The sequence below is a fragment of the Lepus europaeus genome, chromosome 17, assembly GCF_033115175.1.
Source record: "Lepus europaeus isolate LE1 chromosome 17, mLepTim1.pri, whole genome shotgun sequence".
NCBI lineage: Eukaryota > Metazoa > Chordata > Mammalia > Lagomorpha > Leporidae > Lepus > Lepus europaeus.
In genome coordinates, this window is record NC_084843.1 from 26,319,422 (window position 1) to 26,335,638 (window position 16,217).

At 42.4% G+C, this 16,217-nt stretch overlaps 1 protein-coding gene across 1 annotated transcript in view; it reads left to right on the forward strand.

Annotated features, from left to right (window-relative positions):
* Positions 1–16,217, forward strand: part of NT5C2 (5'-nucleotidase, cytosolic II) — a 108,690-nt gene that overhangs the window by 53,834 nt on the left and 38,639 nt on the right. The gene's annotated exons all lie outside the window — the stretch shown is intronic.

A 16,217-nucleotide genomic window follows, 5' to 3' on the forward strand; every position in this document is an offset into this window, starting at 1 on the left:
CTGGCATCTCATATGGGAGCTGGTTCGAGTCCTGGATGCTCTACTTCCAATCCAGTACCCTGCTAATGTGCCTGGGAAAGCAGCAGGGGCACAAGTGCTTGGGCTCCTGGACCCACATGGGAGACCTGGAAGAAGCACCTGGCTCCTGGCTTCGGATTGGCTCAGCTCCAGTCATGGCAGCCATTTGGGGAGTAAATCAGCAGATGGGAGATTGATCTATCTCTCTCTCCTCCTTCCTACCCTCCCTCCCCCCCCTTTTTCCTCTGTAACTCTGTCTTTAAACACCAGAAGCAATCCAAATGTCCATTAACTGAGTGGATATAAATTATGATAATATCTATATAGTGGAATACTTAGAAATAAAAGAGGCCGGCGCCATGGCTTAAATAGGCTAATCCTCCACCTTGCGGCGCTGGCACACCAGGTTCTAGTCCCAGTTGGGGCGCCGGATTCTATCCCGGTTGCCCCTCTTCCAGGCCAGCTCTCTGCTATGGCCCGGGAAGGCAGTGGAGGATGGCCCAAGTCCTTGGGCTCTGCACCTGCATGGGAGACCAGGAGAAGCACTTGGCTCCTGGCTTTGGATCAGCACGATGCGCCGGCGCAGCGGCCATTGGAGGGTGAACCAATGGCAAAAAGGAAGACCTTTCTCTCTGGCTCTCTCACTATCCACTCCTCCTGTCCAAAAAAAAAAAAAAGAAAAGAAAAATAAGAAAGAAAAGAACTGGGGCTGCCATTGTGGTGTAGCAGATAAAGCCCTTTGCTGCAACACTGGCATCCCATCAGGTGCTGGTTCTCAAGTTCTAGCTACTTCACTTCTGTTACAGCTCCCTGCTAATGTACCTGGGAAAGCAGTGGAGGATGGCCCAAGTCCTTGGGCCCTTGGGCCCTTCTACCACGTCAGAGACCTGGTAGAAGTTCCTGGCTTTTGGCTTAGGCCTCAGCTATTGAGGCTATTTGAGGAGTGAACCAGTGGATGAAAGATCTGTCAGTATTCCAGCTTTGTATGGAACCCTGCACCAAGCTCTATCTGTTCTTTGTCTTCTACCCTCTCCCTCTTTCTAACTTGTAAATAATATGGGTAAGTTTTAAAATTGGGCGGCACATGGTGCAATAAGTTAATCCTCTGCCCATGGCGCCAGCATCCCATATGGGTGCCGGTTCTAGTCCCAGCTCCTCTTCCAATCTAGCTCTCTACTATGGCCTGGAAAAGCAGTAGAAGATGGCCCAAATGCTTGAGCCCCTGCACCCACATGGGAGACCGGGAAGAAGCTCCTGGCTCCTGGCTTCGGATCAGCGCAGCTCTGGCCATTGCAGCCATTTGGGGGAGTAAACCAATGGAAGGAAGACCTTTCTCTCTGTTTCTCCCTCTCACTGTCTATAACTCTACCTCTCATGTAAATAAATAAAATCTTTAAAAAATATTTTAAAATTGGTAGTGTCTTTAAATTATCTTAAATTTTGTTCTATATATATGCCTTCATACTGACTTCCTCTGGAACTTTTTATATTGAGTGTGTCAAATGAGTATTATAAATAATTTCTTATGGTTTTACTTTTTTATTTATTTGAAAGTTGGAGTTACAGAGGGAGGGAGAGACAGAAAAAGTAAGAGAGAGATCTTCCGTACATTGATTCACTCCCCAGATGGCTACAACAGCCCAGACTGTGCCAGGCCAAAGCCAGGAGCTCAGAGCTTCTTCTGGGTTTCCCACTTGGATGCAGGAGCCCAAGCACTTGGGCCATCCTCTGCTGCTTTCCCAGGAATATTAGCAGAGTGCTGGGTCAGAAGTGGAACAGCTGGATCTTGAACCAGTGCCCACGTGGGATGCTGATTCTTAGGCAGTAGCTTAACTGGCTGCGCCACAATGCAAGCCTCAATTTGTTTTATTTTACAAATGATAACACATATTTTTTAAAGAGTTACACAGAGAAGGAGAGGCAGAGAGCGAGCGAGAGAGAGGTCTTCCATCCGTTGGTTCACTCCCCAGTTTGCCACAACAGTCAGAGCTGTGTGGATCCGGAGCCAGGAGCCAGGAGCTTCTTCCAGGTCTCCCACATGGGTGCAGGGGCCCAAGGACTTGGGGCCATCTTCTACTGCTATCCCAGGCCAAAGCAGAGAGCTGGATTGGAAGTGGAGCAGCTAGGACTTGAACTGGCACCCATATGGGATGCCGGCATTGCAGGCAGCGGCTTTACCCTCCTCACCACAGTGTCGGCTCCCAATAATACTTAATGTTGTTTAGATTTGAAAAGCACAGGCTGCTGTTCTTCTGGCACAATGTAATAAACAAAGTGTATCCCTCCTGAGGATATTCCTCAGAAAAAAAGAAAATTAAAGATTTATTTTATTTGAGAGAGGGAGAAGAGTTTTCTTCCATCTGCTGATTCACTTCCCAAATGCCTACAACAGCCAGAGCTAGGCCAGGCTGAAGCCTAAAGCCAGGAGCTCCATTCAGGTATACCACTTAGGTGGCAGGTACCCAAGTACCTGGGCCATCCTCTGCTGCCTCCCCAGCTGGTTCTGAAGTGTGGAGTAGCCATGACTCAAACCAGGCACTCCCGTATGGGCTGCAGGCACCCCACACCATAGCTTAATATGCTGTGTCACAAATCCAACTCCATTATTGCTAGTTTTTAATTTGAAAGAGAGAAAGGAGAGAGACAGACTTTGTTCTGCCATTTTCTGGTTCTCTCCTCAAATGCCTCAACAACTGGGGCTGGGTCAGTCCAAAATCAGGAGCTGGAAACTCTGTCTGGGTCTTGCACATAGGTAGTAAGTGCCCAACTACTTGTTCTGTTGTCTGTTGCTTCCCAAGGTGTGTATTAGCAGGAAGCTGGAATTGTGGATGGAGCCAAGACTCAAACCCAGGCACACTGGAATGAGATGTGGGCTTTCTAAGTGCATTTTAGTTACTAGGCCAAACACATGCCCAAAGAGAAAATACTAGAACAAAATTAGTAAGATGTTATTGGCTGGAATTTATAAAAGTAAGGTTATGCTACTAGGGGCTCAGTACTGTGGGATAGTGGGTAGAGCCACTGCCTGCAGTGCCGGCATCCCATATGGGCACCCGTTAGAGTCTCAGCTGCTCCATTTCTGATCCAACTTTCTGTGTGGCCTTGAAGAGCAGTAGAAGATGGCCCAAATGCTTGGGCCCCTGCACCTGCGTGAGAGGCCCGAGGAAGCCTCTGGCTCTTGACTTCAGATCAGCGCAGCTCCAGCTGTTGTGGCTAACTGGGGAGTGAACCAGTGGGTGGAAGACTCCCTTTTCTCTCTCTCTCTGTGCCTCTGCCACTCTGTTACTCTGCCTTTCAAATAAATAAATCTTATAATAATAATAATAAATGATTATAATATTTTTCAAAATTTCTAGTATCTGTACTGAAACTGTTGGTATTTATATACAGTATACAGTAGTATCTATATACAATCTATGGTAATTTTTAAGAATTTTTAATTCATTTTATAAATTTCCTACCTATATTTTTAGGTCACCAATTGCGGTTTTTTTTTTTTTTTTTTTTTTTTTTTAAGAATTTATTTAAAAGGCAGAGAGAAATTGTTCTTCTACCTACTGGTTCACTCCCTAAATGGCTACAAAGGCTGGGGCTGTTCCAAGCCGAAACCAGGACTAAGAAGCTTCTTCCTGGTGTTCACGCAGGTGCAGCAGCCCAAGCACTTGGACCCTCTTCCGATGCTTTCCCAGATGCATTAGTAGGGAGCTGGATAGAAAGTGGAGCAGCTGGGACTTGAACCAGTGCCCACATGGGATGCCGGCACTGCGGGTGGAGGCTTAACCTTCTATGCTACAGTGCTGGCCCCAATTGTATTTTTTTTTTTTAATGTTCATTTATTTTCATCTACTGGAAAAGCAGAAACAGGCAGACAGAAAAGCAGATTTCCCCCATCTACTGGTTCATTCCACATAAGCCCACAATAGTGATGGCCAGGATAGGCCAAAGCCAGGAGCCTGGGAGTCCTTCTGGGTCTTCCATAAAGGCAGCAGGTGCCCAAGCACTTCAGCCATCCTCTGCTGCCTTCTAGGATGCACCAGCAGGAAGCTGGATCAGAAGTAGAGAAGGCAGGATTTAAACCAGCACTCCAGTTTGGAATATGGGCATCCCAAGAGATGGCCCAACCCACTGTGATGTAGCACCCACCCCCAGCAATTGTACTTTTTCCCTGGAGGATGGAGACATAATGGCAGACAGGTCTTCCTGTTGTTTTTTCAATAACGGAGATATAATTCACATATAATTTAATTTACACTTTAAAAATTTCGTTCTTATGGTAAAACTGGAACAAGAGAGGGAGGGGCAAAAGACCAGTTGGAGGACAAGGGTTGGAGAGTGAAAGCCTGGAGATGGCCATTCCCAAAGAATCTGATAAGACAGGGAGAGTAGACTTTGGACCAGGCCTGGTTCTAAGATAAAGTCAGAATTCCTGGGTGGGAGGGGGAGGTATAGTGAGCCGAGATAGTGAAGAGTTGGAGCCATGGATGTAGAAGGCAGAGGTTTGGGCTCAGGTCCTTGACCTCTAGTGGAAACTTTGGAGGCCAATAGGACCTGGGCCGGAAAGCAGGAAGTACACATAGAAGGTTTAGATCAAAGATAGAAAAAGCTTGAACCTTTGAGATCTCTTTCCATTTTCCTGAATGCTCACAGAAGTGATAAAGAAGGCCAGTGTGTGGATGGAGATCACAGAGTGTTCAGTGGTGTGGAAGGAGTTCTGGGAGTGTGTTTTGGTGTGTTTTTTGACTGGCAGAAATCCTGAACCCCAGGACAACTTAGAGATTCCTGAAGGGAGAGCAAAGTCACTGGGGGAGTCTAGATCCAAGTCACGGCACCAATTTAAGGCCACCACAAAACACACCAAACACCAGAGTAAGGGAAAGAGTTTATTGGGGGAAACCCGACAGACTGGAGGGAAGGGTCAAAGAAGGAAAAGAGGGAGGAGGAGAGTGTAAGAGACAGAGATCAGAAGACAGAGAGAAAGAGAGTCAATTTACATTTTTTTTTTTTTACATTACATTACATTTTTTTTATTTAGTAAATATAAATTTCCAAAGTACAGTTTATGGATTACAATGGCTTCCCCCACCCATAATTTACATTCTTAAGTGTACAATTCAGTGGCTTTGCTATATTCTCAGAGTTGTGCAAATACTGCCACTCATTTTAGAGCATTTTCATTACTCTTACAAAAGACTCTTTACCCATTTTAGTAAACACTTCCCTGTTTCCTCCTCCCCACAGCCTGTGGCAATCACTAACTGCTGTTAAGTTCCTAGTTTAATTGTTAATTCAGTTAAATAATGTGTTTGCAGTTTACAAGACCCTATGCTAGGTGTTGAGAAAGCTGTAAGTCTTGGTCTCGATGTTTATAATCCAGTAAAGAATAAGGAAACTACGTGTATGACAAGATATGTAAGTAGCAGAGGATTAACTTTTCACTTGGGTCACCCCTTTATAGAATTTAGTTGTTGATTAAATCTCTCTAGTGAGGTGGAAAAGTAATCTGAGACTGAGAGACATTACTGCCGCATAGTTCCATGGCATGGCTGGCATCGTTTCTTTTTTCTTCCTTTTTTTTTTTTTTTTTTGTGACAGGCAGAGTGGACAGTGAGAGAGAGAGACAGAGAGAAAGGTCTTCCTTTTCCGTTGGTTCACCCCCCAATGGCCGCTGCGGCCGGCGCACTACAGCCGGCGCACTACAGCTGGCGCACTGCACTGATCCGAAGCCAGGAGCCAGGTGCTTCTCCTGGTCTCCCATGCCGGTGCAGGGACCCAAGCACCTGGGCTATCCTCCACTGAACTCCCGGGCCATAGCAGAGAGCTGGACTGGAAGAGGAGCAACCGGGACAGAATCCGGTGCATCAATCGGGACTAGAACCTGGTGTGCCGGTGCCACAGGCGGAGGATTAGCCTATTGAGCTATGGCGGTGCCGGCCAACTGGCATCATTTCTTGAAGAAATCGCTCGAGATGCAGAGTCTTGAATAATGAAAGAGAACAGAGATGGACACTTCAGGTATAGGGAAAGCCTCAGGGCCCAATTAGGATAAAGCAAGTAGTTTTGTTTATTAGAGCAAAGGGTGCATGAAGTGTTGCAGTGTAAGGCTGAACAGATTTTGGCAAAATGATGAATGTAACATTTTTAAATTCCATCTGGATCCAAGAGTTTGTAATTAGATGGGTAGGTAGGGAACAGTGACTAAGGGCCATTAGTAGGAGAGTGGTGTGATTGGAACTGGGTGTTAGGACAGTACTACTCAAGCTATGATGGAGGACCAGTTTTTAAAAAATCTGTTTCATTTGTTTATAAAATATCATTAAATATGAATTACCAGAAAAATGACCCTATACATTTATTATTATGTTTAACAAACAGAATTTCTCCATCAAATTGCTAGAAAAGTTTCCAAATAATTGCAATCTCTATATGTATCATGTCGTAGATTAGTTGCAAATGTTCATAGGCCAGTATTAGTGTGTGGGCCATACTTTTTCGTAAGGTTTATTTATTTGAAAGTCAAATCTAGGCCGGCGCTGCAGCTCAATAGGCTAATCCTCCACCTGCGGCGCCGGCACACCGGGTTCTAGACCCGGTCAGGGCGCCAGATCCTGTCCCAGTTGCCCCTCCTCCAGGCCAGCTCTCTGCTGTGGCCAGGGAGTGCAGTGGAGGATGGCCCAAGTGCTTGAGCCCTGCACCCACATGGGAGACCAGGAGAAGCACCTGGATCCTGGCTATGGAACAGTGTGGTGCGCCGGCTGCAGCGCGCAGGCTGCAGCAGCCATTGGGGGGTGAACCAACGGCAAAAGGAAGACCTTTCTCTCTGTCTCTCTCTCTCACTGTCCACTCTGCCTGTCAAAAAAAATAAAAATTAAAAAGAAAAAATAAAAAAGAAAGTCAAATCTAAAGAGAGAGGTAGGGGAGAGAAACACAGATCTTCTATCTACTGTTTCACTACCCAGATGGCTGCAACAGCCAAGGCTGGGCCATACTGGAGCCAGGAGCTTCATCTAGGTCTTCCACTTGGGTGGCAGAGGCCCAAACACTTGGGGCATTAGCAGGGAGCTGGATTGGAAGTGGAGCACCTGGGACACAAACCGGTGCCCTATGAGATGTGGAGACTGCCAGCGATAGCTTTACTTGCTGTGTCACGACGCCAGCCCCTGTGTGCCACATTTTGAATCGCTACTACTTCAAAGCAATTAATTTAACATTGGTATGAGGATAGAGCAGTTGGTGGATGATTCCTAGAGAATGATGAGGACCTGGAGTTGTTAGCAATGTGAATTGAATGGAAGATCTGGATTCCAGAGACATTTGGAAATTTACATGAAGGCACTTAAGATGATTGGAATGTAGACGTAAGCTTGAGTGGGAAAATGTGAGTGCCAATAGCAGAAATAGAACCTCATTTGAGGAGAAAGGTACTAAATTATGAATTCAACAAAATTCCTCACTATAACTTTTTTTTATTAAGTAAAAATATGTTTATACAGACATGTTTCTTTTGGTTCATAATCTATTTACCTTCTCATAATTTATTTACCTTCTTTTCTTAATTGTAAGCAAACTTTGAGTCTGTAATTAGACAAACTTCATAACTAAAACAGGGGCCCAAGAAGATTTTACACATGAATCCTTAGTCTCATTTGTTGTTGCAGTAACTGTTTTTGGGCGCTTGGCCAGGAAATTGTGACTCCTAAGCAAGGGGAGGAGTTACAGATAAAGTTCATCATTGCCAAAGAAATTCTATGCCAAATGGATTTGTATGGAGCAACAGTGATATCCAATGACAAGTTAAATTAGACACAGAGGTGTTTTCTCCAACACTGTCTCAGAAGATACATGCTATTGAGGGGCCTAGTGCAGACTGAACAGTCTTTTTGAAGTTAGATTACAGTCACACACAAAAATATTGTTCTAGGAACTCAAAGAAGAATTTTGTTATATGACTTCAAGAACTAGTTGACTCATAATAGTTTCACAATTTGCAAAACGGCAACCAGTGACAGATGAGGTAAATGTTGCTTGAATTATGAGTTAAATCTCAAAAAATATTAAAGTTTTTATTTACAGAATTTCAAATTCAGTAAATTGCATGCTCATGTTAAGTTTGAGAATATTACATTCCTATTCTTTTTTTTTAAAGCCCCTTTTTAAAGCATGTTATTTTAATGGTTTGTTTTTTTGTGGTTTGCTTTATTTAATAGAATTTCTTCAAATTTCATGCCTTCCTGCAGTGAGATATGATAATAAAAGTTGTTCCAGTTGTCTTTGTATGGAGTCTGTTTCTGGCTTCATAGTGTTCTTGTCTGTCTCCTAGAGATTTTTTTCTCTTGTTATTGCTCAGATCTGCCACTTGCAAATAACTTCGCATGTAGAAATTTCTGGCTAATTGTGTTCTAAGGTTGGATGCTTGGTTTAGTCATGCTTTCTAGGGTGGTTTAAGTTTGTGCTTTTTAAAAGTAAGCTTTGGAAAGTTGATTTCATGGATCTGTTCAGACTCTTGAACATAGAGGTGGAGTATGTTCCACTAGTTAATAATTTAGAAAAGTGTCACAGTAAACTGGCATCGGTGAAGTTACAGTCAAGGTCCTGGGACCAGTGACATTTTTTGGATTCCCCAAGTAGATAATCTGTGTTTTGAAATAGGTGATGGGGCAGTAAGCCAGTCTTTTAGATGATAAAGTTCCTTTCAATTTATATAGGACCTAACATTTGTTTTGTTATAACCTCAGAGAAGAATAGTCATTAATTTGAGGCCAAGAGATTAGTTTCTTTAGAAAACTGTGTCCTAGAGACGTGATATTTGAAGCTTAAGTCTGACTCCATTCTGAAGTCAGTGCTTACTTTAAGCATTTGGGTGTTTATGATCTTTGTAAGCATTAGCATACAAATATGCAGCCAAATAACTATACTTGGCTTACACAAGTATAATTACACAAGTATATACACAAGCTATAATTCAGTTGTTTCATTTTGTCATTATAGCCTTGCTTATGCTTACACAACTAATTATATTTAATTCCATATTACCCCTCCTGCATATTTTGTAGCCTAAGGTAGGGAAGGAAAAGGAGAGATGAGGATATATGTGAAGTTTTTCTTTTGTCTAATAAACAGCATAATATAAATGTTTTTTTTTTTTTTTTAATTTCAGGAACTGCTTCTGTGGAATAGAGTACTTATTTTGAATGAAAATGAAAAGATAGAGATATTTAGTGGAAGATCTTCATAAGAAAACATCTTACTTTCTAAATTTAGATACATAAAAATGCCTTTCCTAGCTCAAGACTACTCCCTAAAGGACAGCTTGCATGATGTGTCACAAGATAGTGTCTGCTTTTACTAGACATTCAATAAATATGTTAATGGAATAGGTAATGTGACTGGTCAAGGCAAAGAGAAGTACAATTTGATAAATATTTAACAGTGATTATTTTGGCAAAAATAGATTTTCATGTTCCTGAAATATGTCATTTTCAGAATTTAATATGATCTTTTATGATCTTTAAAAAATAAGTATGACTTTATAGATTTAAGTACAGGGTTAATCTCTTTCTGGCCAGAAAAGAAATTGGTAAACTGCTAATAGGACTGTTAATAGTTTCTTTCTACCTTTAGCACTGATTGGTGACATTAGCAAGGGCTCTTTAGCTGTGCCTGAAATCATCTGGCATCTTTATTCTGTCAGAATCAAAGCTGTTTCACTTACTATGTGGTTCCACCGTATCCTGTCTCTCCCAGATTTTATCATAAGGAAGAAGAATCTTCTTCAGTCCATCTCTGCTTGTATTTCCAGAGAATATTTTAGGCATGTCAGCTGTTAGCTCTTATCAGGGATCCAGTTGTCCCCCTGGCCTGAATTACAAATCTGTTTGAAAAACTTGAGCTTCAGTAGTAACATTTAGTTTCTAGAGTTAAAACTGACAAGCTTTTATATCTTTCACTTCTGTTGTGCTTTCAAAAGGATTTATATCACTGGGAAAAGTAGGTAATAAAGTACAAGTTCTTAACAGTAAAAACAAGGTGAAGTTTGATGAAGTGGTAGAAGGATGATGGTGATACTTTGGGGTTGAGATGTATAGTTCTTTAAAAAGCATGTTTGGGTAAGTATCATTTATCCTTTGACTCCTGGTACCTTTCAGTTATTCAATGCTCCTTCTCCCTTCCATTGCTGTCAACCCAAGATAAAATAAATGCTGATTTTTCCAGGAGACTAGATTTAGGGAAAGAAAATGTAACTTTTTCATAACACCTCTCTCACAGTAGAGCTAATCCAGTTTGCCTGGCAGTTATGCCTATGAGATTTGTAGTGATTTTGATATTTTTTAGAGAACTAGGGATGATAACAGTGGCCTATTGATTTTAAGCCCTCTGTTAAACTATTTTAAGCAAATATTTGAGAAGTTACCTTCATTTAAAAGTTGTATTCTTGTATGTGTACATTTTTTAATTTTAAATTCACTTGTATTATCCTCATTTTTTTTTTAAAGATTTATTTGTTTTATTTGAAAGTCTGAGTTACACGGAGAGAGGTAAGAGGCAGAGAGAGAGAGAGAGAGAGAGAGGTCCTCCATCTGCTGGCTCACTCCCCAACTGGCCACAAAGGCCAGAGCTGTGCCGCTCTGAAGCCAGGGGCCAGGAGCTTCCTCTGGTCTCCCATATGGGTTCAGGGGCCTGAGCACATGAGCTATCTTCTACTGCTTTCCCAAGCATAGCAGAGAGCTGGATCAGAAGTGGAGCAGCTGGGACTTGAACTGGTGCCCATATGGGATGCCGGCACTGCAGGAGGCAGCTTTACTTGCTACACCACAGTGCCAGCCCCACGTGTGTGTGCATTCTGAGATGAGAGGGGAAGTTGTGTGTGTTGTGTGAGCAGATAGGTACAGGATTCAGTTAGCAGCTAGGGAATAAATATACATTCATGTGAAAGTGTGGGATGCCTCACACAGAAAAATGCCCAGTATGAATGGGCCAAAGAATTGCCCATAAACTAGAGAGAAAAGAAAAACCGAAAACAGTACCTACAATTGGGGAGGTTCGTCTGAGAGTGGGTGAAGTGTGTCTAACACCACTGCATGGCGGGAAAGGTGCAAAGAGCATTCCACAGTGGAAAGAGGAGACACAGAAGGTTTTAAAATTAAAACAGCAAATACGTGAGTTGGTAAAGAGTTTTTTTGTTTGTTTAAGATATTACCTTGGGCCGGCGCCGTGGCTCAATAGGCTAATCCTCCGCCTTGCGGCGCCGGCACACCGGGTTCTAGTCCCGGTCAGGGCGCCAGATTCTGTCCCGGTTGCTCCTCTTCCAATCCAGCTCTCTGCTGTGGCCCAGAAAGGCAGTGGAGGATGGCCCAAGTGCTTGGGCCCTGCACCCGCATGGGAGACCAGGAGAAGCACCTGGCTCCTGGCTTCGGATCAGCGCAGTGCGCTGGCCGCAGTGCGCCAGCTGCGCTGGCCATTGGAGGGTGAACCAATGGCAAAAGAAGACCTTTCTCTCTGTCTCTCTCTCTCACTGTCCACTCTGCCTGTCTAATAATAATAATAATAATAATAATAATAATAATAAAAGAAGATATCACCTTGATCAGTGGTTTCTCAACTCCTTGGTTTCTCAGTTCCATTACTTTAAAAAAAAAGAAAAGAAGGGAACATTTAGGGCAGGCATTTGGTTGTCACAGGTTGGTACCCCATATCAGAGTACCTAGATTTGAATTCCAGGCTCCTCTGCTTCTGCTAATGCACTCAAGTACTTGGGTCCCTGCCACACATATGGGATACCCAGATTGAGTTCTGGGCTCCTGGCTTCAGCCTGGCCCAGCCCTGGCTATTGCAGGCATTTGAGGGAGTGAACCAGTGGATGAAAAGCTCTTTTCTCTCTTCTCTTTCTTTTCTCTTTCTTTGTCTCTCTTTCCCTTTCAAATAAAATGAAAATGAATAGATATTTTAAAAAGATGTTCAGTCCTGTATATGCTTATTTATAAATTGCCTGTACTGTTGCCATATTTATATATAAAACATACACTAATTAGACATTTTAAAATGATGAAGTAAATATTAGCTGATACTTTGTTATGTCCCAGTGGGGTCTTGTGAACCTCCTGGTATAGTTACTCCTCTTTGGAGTTACTTGATCTAGAATTCTGGATCACTGATGGTGGAGGCCAGCCCAGGTCTATTTGTTTAACAAATGATCTAGATAAGAGTGATTTAGGTGTACACCAAAATTTGAGATTCACTGATTTACAGCATTCTCATTTTTTACAGTTACTTATGAAATGAAGGCAAAGAAAAGAGTTTTGATGATAAGCAGATAAGCCAGCCAAGTGTATTTATTTGTTTGAAAGGCAAAGAGAGAGAGAGAGAGTGCATGCATACTTCTGTCTGCTGAATCTCTCCCCAAATGACCACAGTGGCTAGGGCTGAGCCAGGCCAAAGTCAGGAGACCACATATCCATCTGAGTCTCCCCTGTGTGTGGCAGGGATCCAAGTACTTGGGCTATCATCTGCTGCTTTCACAGGAATGTTAGCAGGGAGCTGGATTGGAAGTGGAGCATCCAGGACTCAAATCGGCACTCACAGGATGCTGGTAACAAGCAGCAACTTACCCCACTGTGCCATAGTGCTGGCCCCAGCCATCCAGATCTGGAGACCAGGTGGAAAGGGATTCCTTTCTCTTCCCTCCCCTCCCCTCCCCTCCCTTCCCTCCCTCCCCTCCCCTCCCCTCCTCCCCTCTCCTCTCCTCCCTTCCCTTCCCTTCCTTTCTTCCTTTTTCTTCTTTTTAAAGATTTATTTAATCATTTGAAAGATAGAGTTACACAGAGAGGGAGGGAGAGAGGGAGAGGGAGAGGGAGAGAGAGAGAGAGAGAGAGAGAGAGAGATCATCCATCCCCAGGGTACTCCCTAAATGACTGTGATAGCTGAGACTGGGTCAGACCAATGCTGAAAGCCTGGAACGCCATCAAGGTCTCCCACATGGATGGCAAGGGCCTAAGCACTTGGACCATCTTCTACTGCTTTCCTAAGTACATTAGCAGGGAATTGGATCAGAAGTGGAGCAGCTGGTACTAGAATCAGCTCCCATATGAGATTCCTACTTCACAGGTGCCAGCTTAATCCAGTGCACCACAATGTTGGCCCTGGGTATCTTTATTTTCAAAGTGATTAAAACATCCCCAAAAGACCATCATGGTCATGATCTACCCTACTCTTAGATGTAATCTTTCTGAAATATAGATCTAATTACATTGTTTCTCCAGAATCTGATAAGTTGTTCTTGCATATTGGATAACATATGAAATCCCTAATGTGATATACAAAGTTTTCATGATTTTGACTCCTGCTAACCTTTTTAAAATTATGTATTTATTTGAAAGACATAGACACACGCACATACACACACAAACACAAAGGTGGGGGTGGTGGTGAAGGTCTTCTGTCTGCTGGTTCACTTCCTAAATGCCTGCAACAGGCAGGTCTGGGGTAGGCTAAAGCTAGAAGCCAGGAATCCAATCTAGATTTCCCGTGTTAGTGATAGGGAAACAAGCCCTTGAACCCTCACCTGGTTTCTCTTGGGATATGAATTAGCAGGAAGCCATGCCGGAAGCAGAGCTGAGAATCGAACCCAGGGACTCCTGATATGGGATGTGGGCATCCTAAGTAGTGTGTCAGTCACTATACTGCTGCTCCCTCCTCCTAGCTTTTTAGTTTCATAGCTTTTTTATGCGGCTTCACCATCTCTGCTCCTGCAGAAAACCTTTTGCAAAGCCAAAGCAAACTCCTCAGCTTCACCCACAATAAGTGATTTGTAGTTCACTGTAAACCTTCCTCTTTTTTAGTTGTTTTGTCTGTATTTTCTTTTTTGGTTTATCTTACTGGAAAACTTCTACTGATTGTTTAATATTCAGCTCCGATATTTCTTTCCAATCTCTGTGAACAACTGGTATTCTTTTCTTCACATTATTTTATAGCACTTATTGAATTGTAATTATTTTCTTATAATTCTTTCTTCTGATAGGCTGGGTTCACCAAGGTAAAGATAGTAAGTTTTTTTTTTTTTTTAAAGATTTATTTATTTATTTGAAAGGCAGAGTTACACAGAAAGAGAAGGAGAGGCAAGAGAGAGAGGTCTTCCATCTGCTAGCTCACTCCCCAATTGGCCACCACAGCCGGAGCTGTGTCGATCCCGAGCCAGGAGCCAGGACCCTCCTCGGGGTCTCCCACATGGGTGCAGGGGCCCAAAGACTTGGGCCATCTTGTACTGCCTGTTCACAGGCCGCAGCAGAGAGCCGGACCGGAACTGCAACAGCCCAGACATGTACCGGCGCCCACATGGGATGCGGGCACTGCAGGCGGCAGTTACCCACTACACCACAGCACTGGCCCCTAGATAGTAAGTGAAGCTGTAAGTTTTGGGGCTGGCATAGTAGGCTAAGCCTCCACCTGTTGCACTGGCATCCCACATGGGCACTTGTTTAAGTCCCAGCTGCTCTGCTTCCGATCCAGCTCTCTGCTGTGGCCTCAGAAAGCAGTGGAAGATGGTCCAAGTGCTTGGGCCCCTTCACCCACATGGGAGACCTAGAAGAGGTTCCTGGCTCCTGGCTTCAGATCAGCTCAGCTCTGACCATTGCAGCCATCTGGGAGTGAACCAGTGGATGGAAGATTTTTCTCTCTGAATCTCCCTTTCTGTCTGTAACCCTACCTTTCAAATAAATAGATAAAATATTTTTAAAAATATGTAAGTTTTGTGAGGTTGAATGGTCTTTGTTTAGTGCCAGATCATAGTACCTGGCATACTGTAAGCACTCAGTAACTTCTGGGTAGGCTTTAAATAAGCTATAAATGAAAAAGTGAATGAATTATAAAATCTCAAAAATAAGTCAGACTTTCAGAAAATATGCCTGTTCCCTGAAATCTTGAGTACACAATGGCATTGTTAATGCCAGGACACAATAAGCTTATCTGTATATTTTCATGTAATACCTGATTTCACTTATAGTGTAAGAACATCTTGAACAGTTTTTATTGTGAATCTTAATATTGATATTTAAATGTGAATATCTGGAAGAAAATGAAAACACGTCCTTAACTTGGGTTTTGGTGATGACTTTTTTGGTTAGGATGCCAAAAACATAGGGAAAACAAAAATAAAAAACCATGTATCTGATTAGGAGTTAATATCCAAAATATATAAGGAACTCAACTCAGTCTAAAAAAAGGTGCAATTAAAAACTGAGCAAAAGCCCTGAATAGACGTTTCTCCAAAGAAGACATACAAATGGCCAGTAGATTATGCTTGATAACACTAATCACCAGGGAAATGTAAATCAACACCACAATGAAATACCAGCTCACATCTGTTAGAATGGCTGCCCTCCCCCAAAAGATAATAAATTAGCAAATATTGGCAAGTGGAACAAAGAAATCTTTGAACACTGTTGTTGGAAATGTGAATTGGTATAGCTACTTAAGAAAATGGTAACCAGGTTCCTAGAGAAATTTGAAGTTCAACTGCCATATGACTCCACAATCTCTCTTCTGGGTATATACCCAAAGGAAACGAAATTACCACTTTGTAAAGATGTTGGCACTCCCACATTTATTGCAACGCTATTCACAATAGCCAAGATAAGGAAACAACCAAAGTGTTCATCCATGGAAGCATGGATAAAGAAATAATGAGGTATACAAACACAGAGAGATGTTATTAATCCTTAGAAGGAGATCCTACTAATTCCAACAACATGGATGAACCTGGAGGACACTATGCTGAGTGAGTAAAATAAGTCAGAGACAGAAAGAAAAACATTGCATGGTTTCATTTAAATGTGGAGTCTTAAAAAAAAAATGAGTGCATAGAAACAGTAAAACTGTAGTTGGAAGTGGGATAGAAAGATGAAGATCAAAGGGTAGATAATTGTGGGTAAGTAGGATGAGTAAATCTAAGAAATCTAACATACAGTGAGAGGATAGTAGTTGATAATGTTTTATACTGATAATTTGCTAAGAGAGTAGATTTTTGGTACTCTTAAAAAGTAAGTAAATGGCTTGTTGAATATGTTAATTTGCTTCACTGTAGTAATCACTGTGTATATTAAATATATCAGCATATCATATTGTATACCTTAATTATCTGCAATTAAAATTAAAAATTTGGAAAAATAAATGAATGAGAAGATCTGGAATAATAGCCAAATGACTATTAA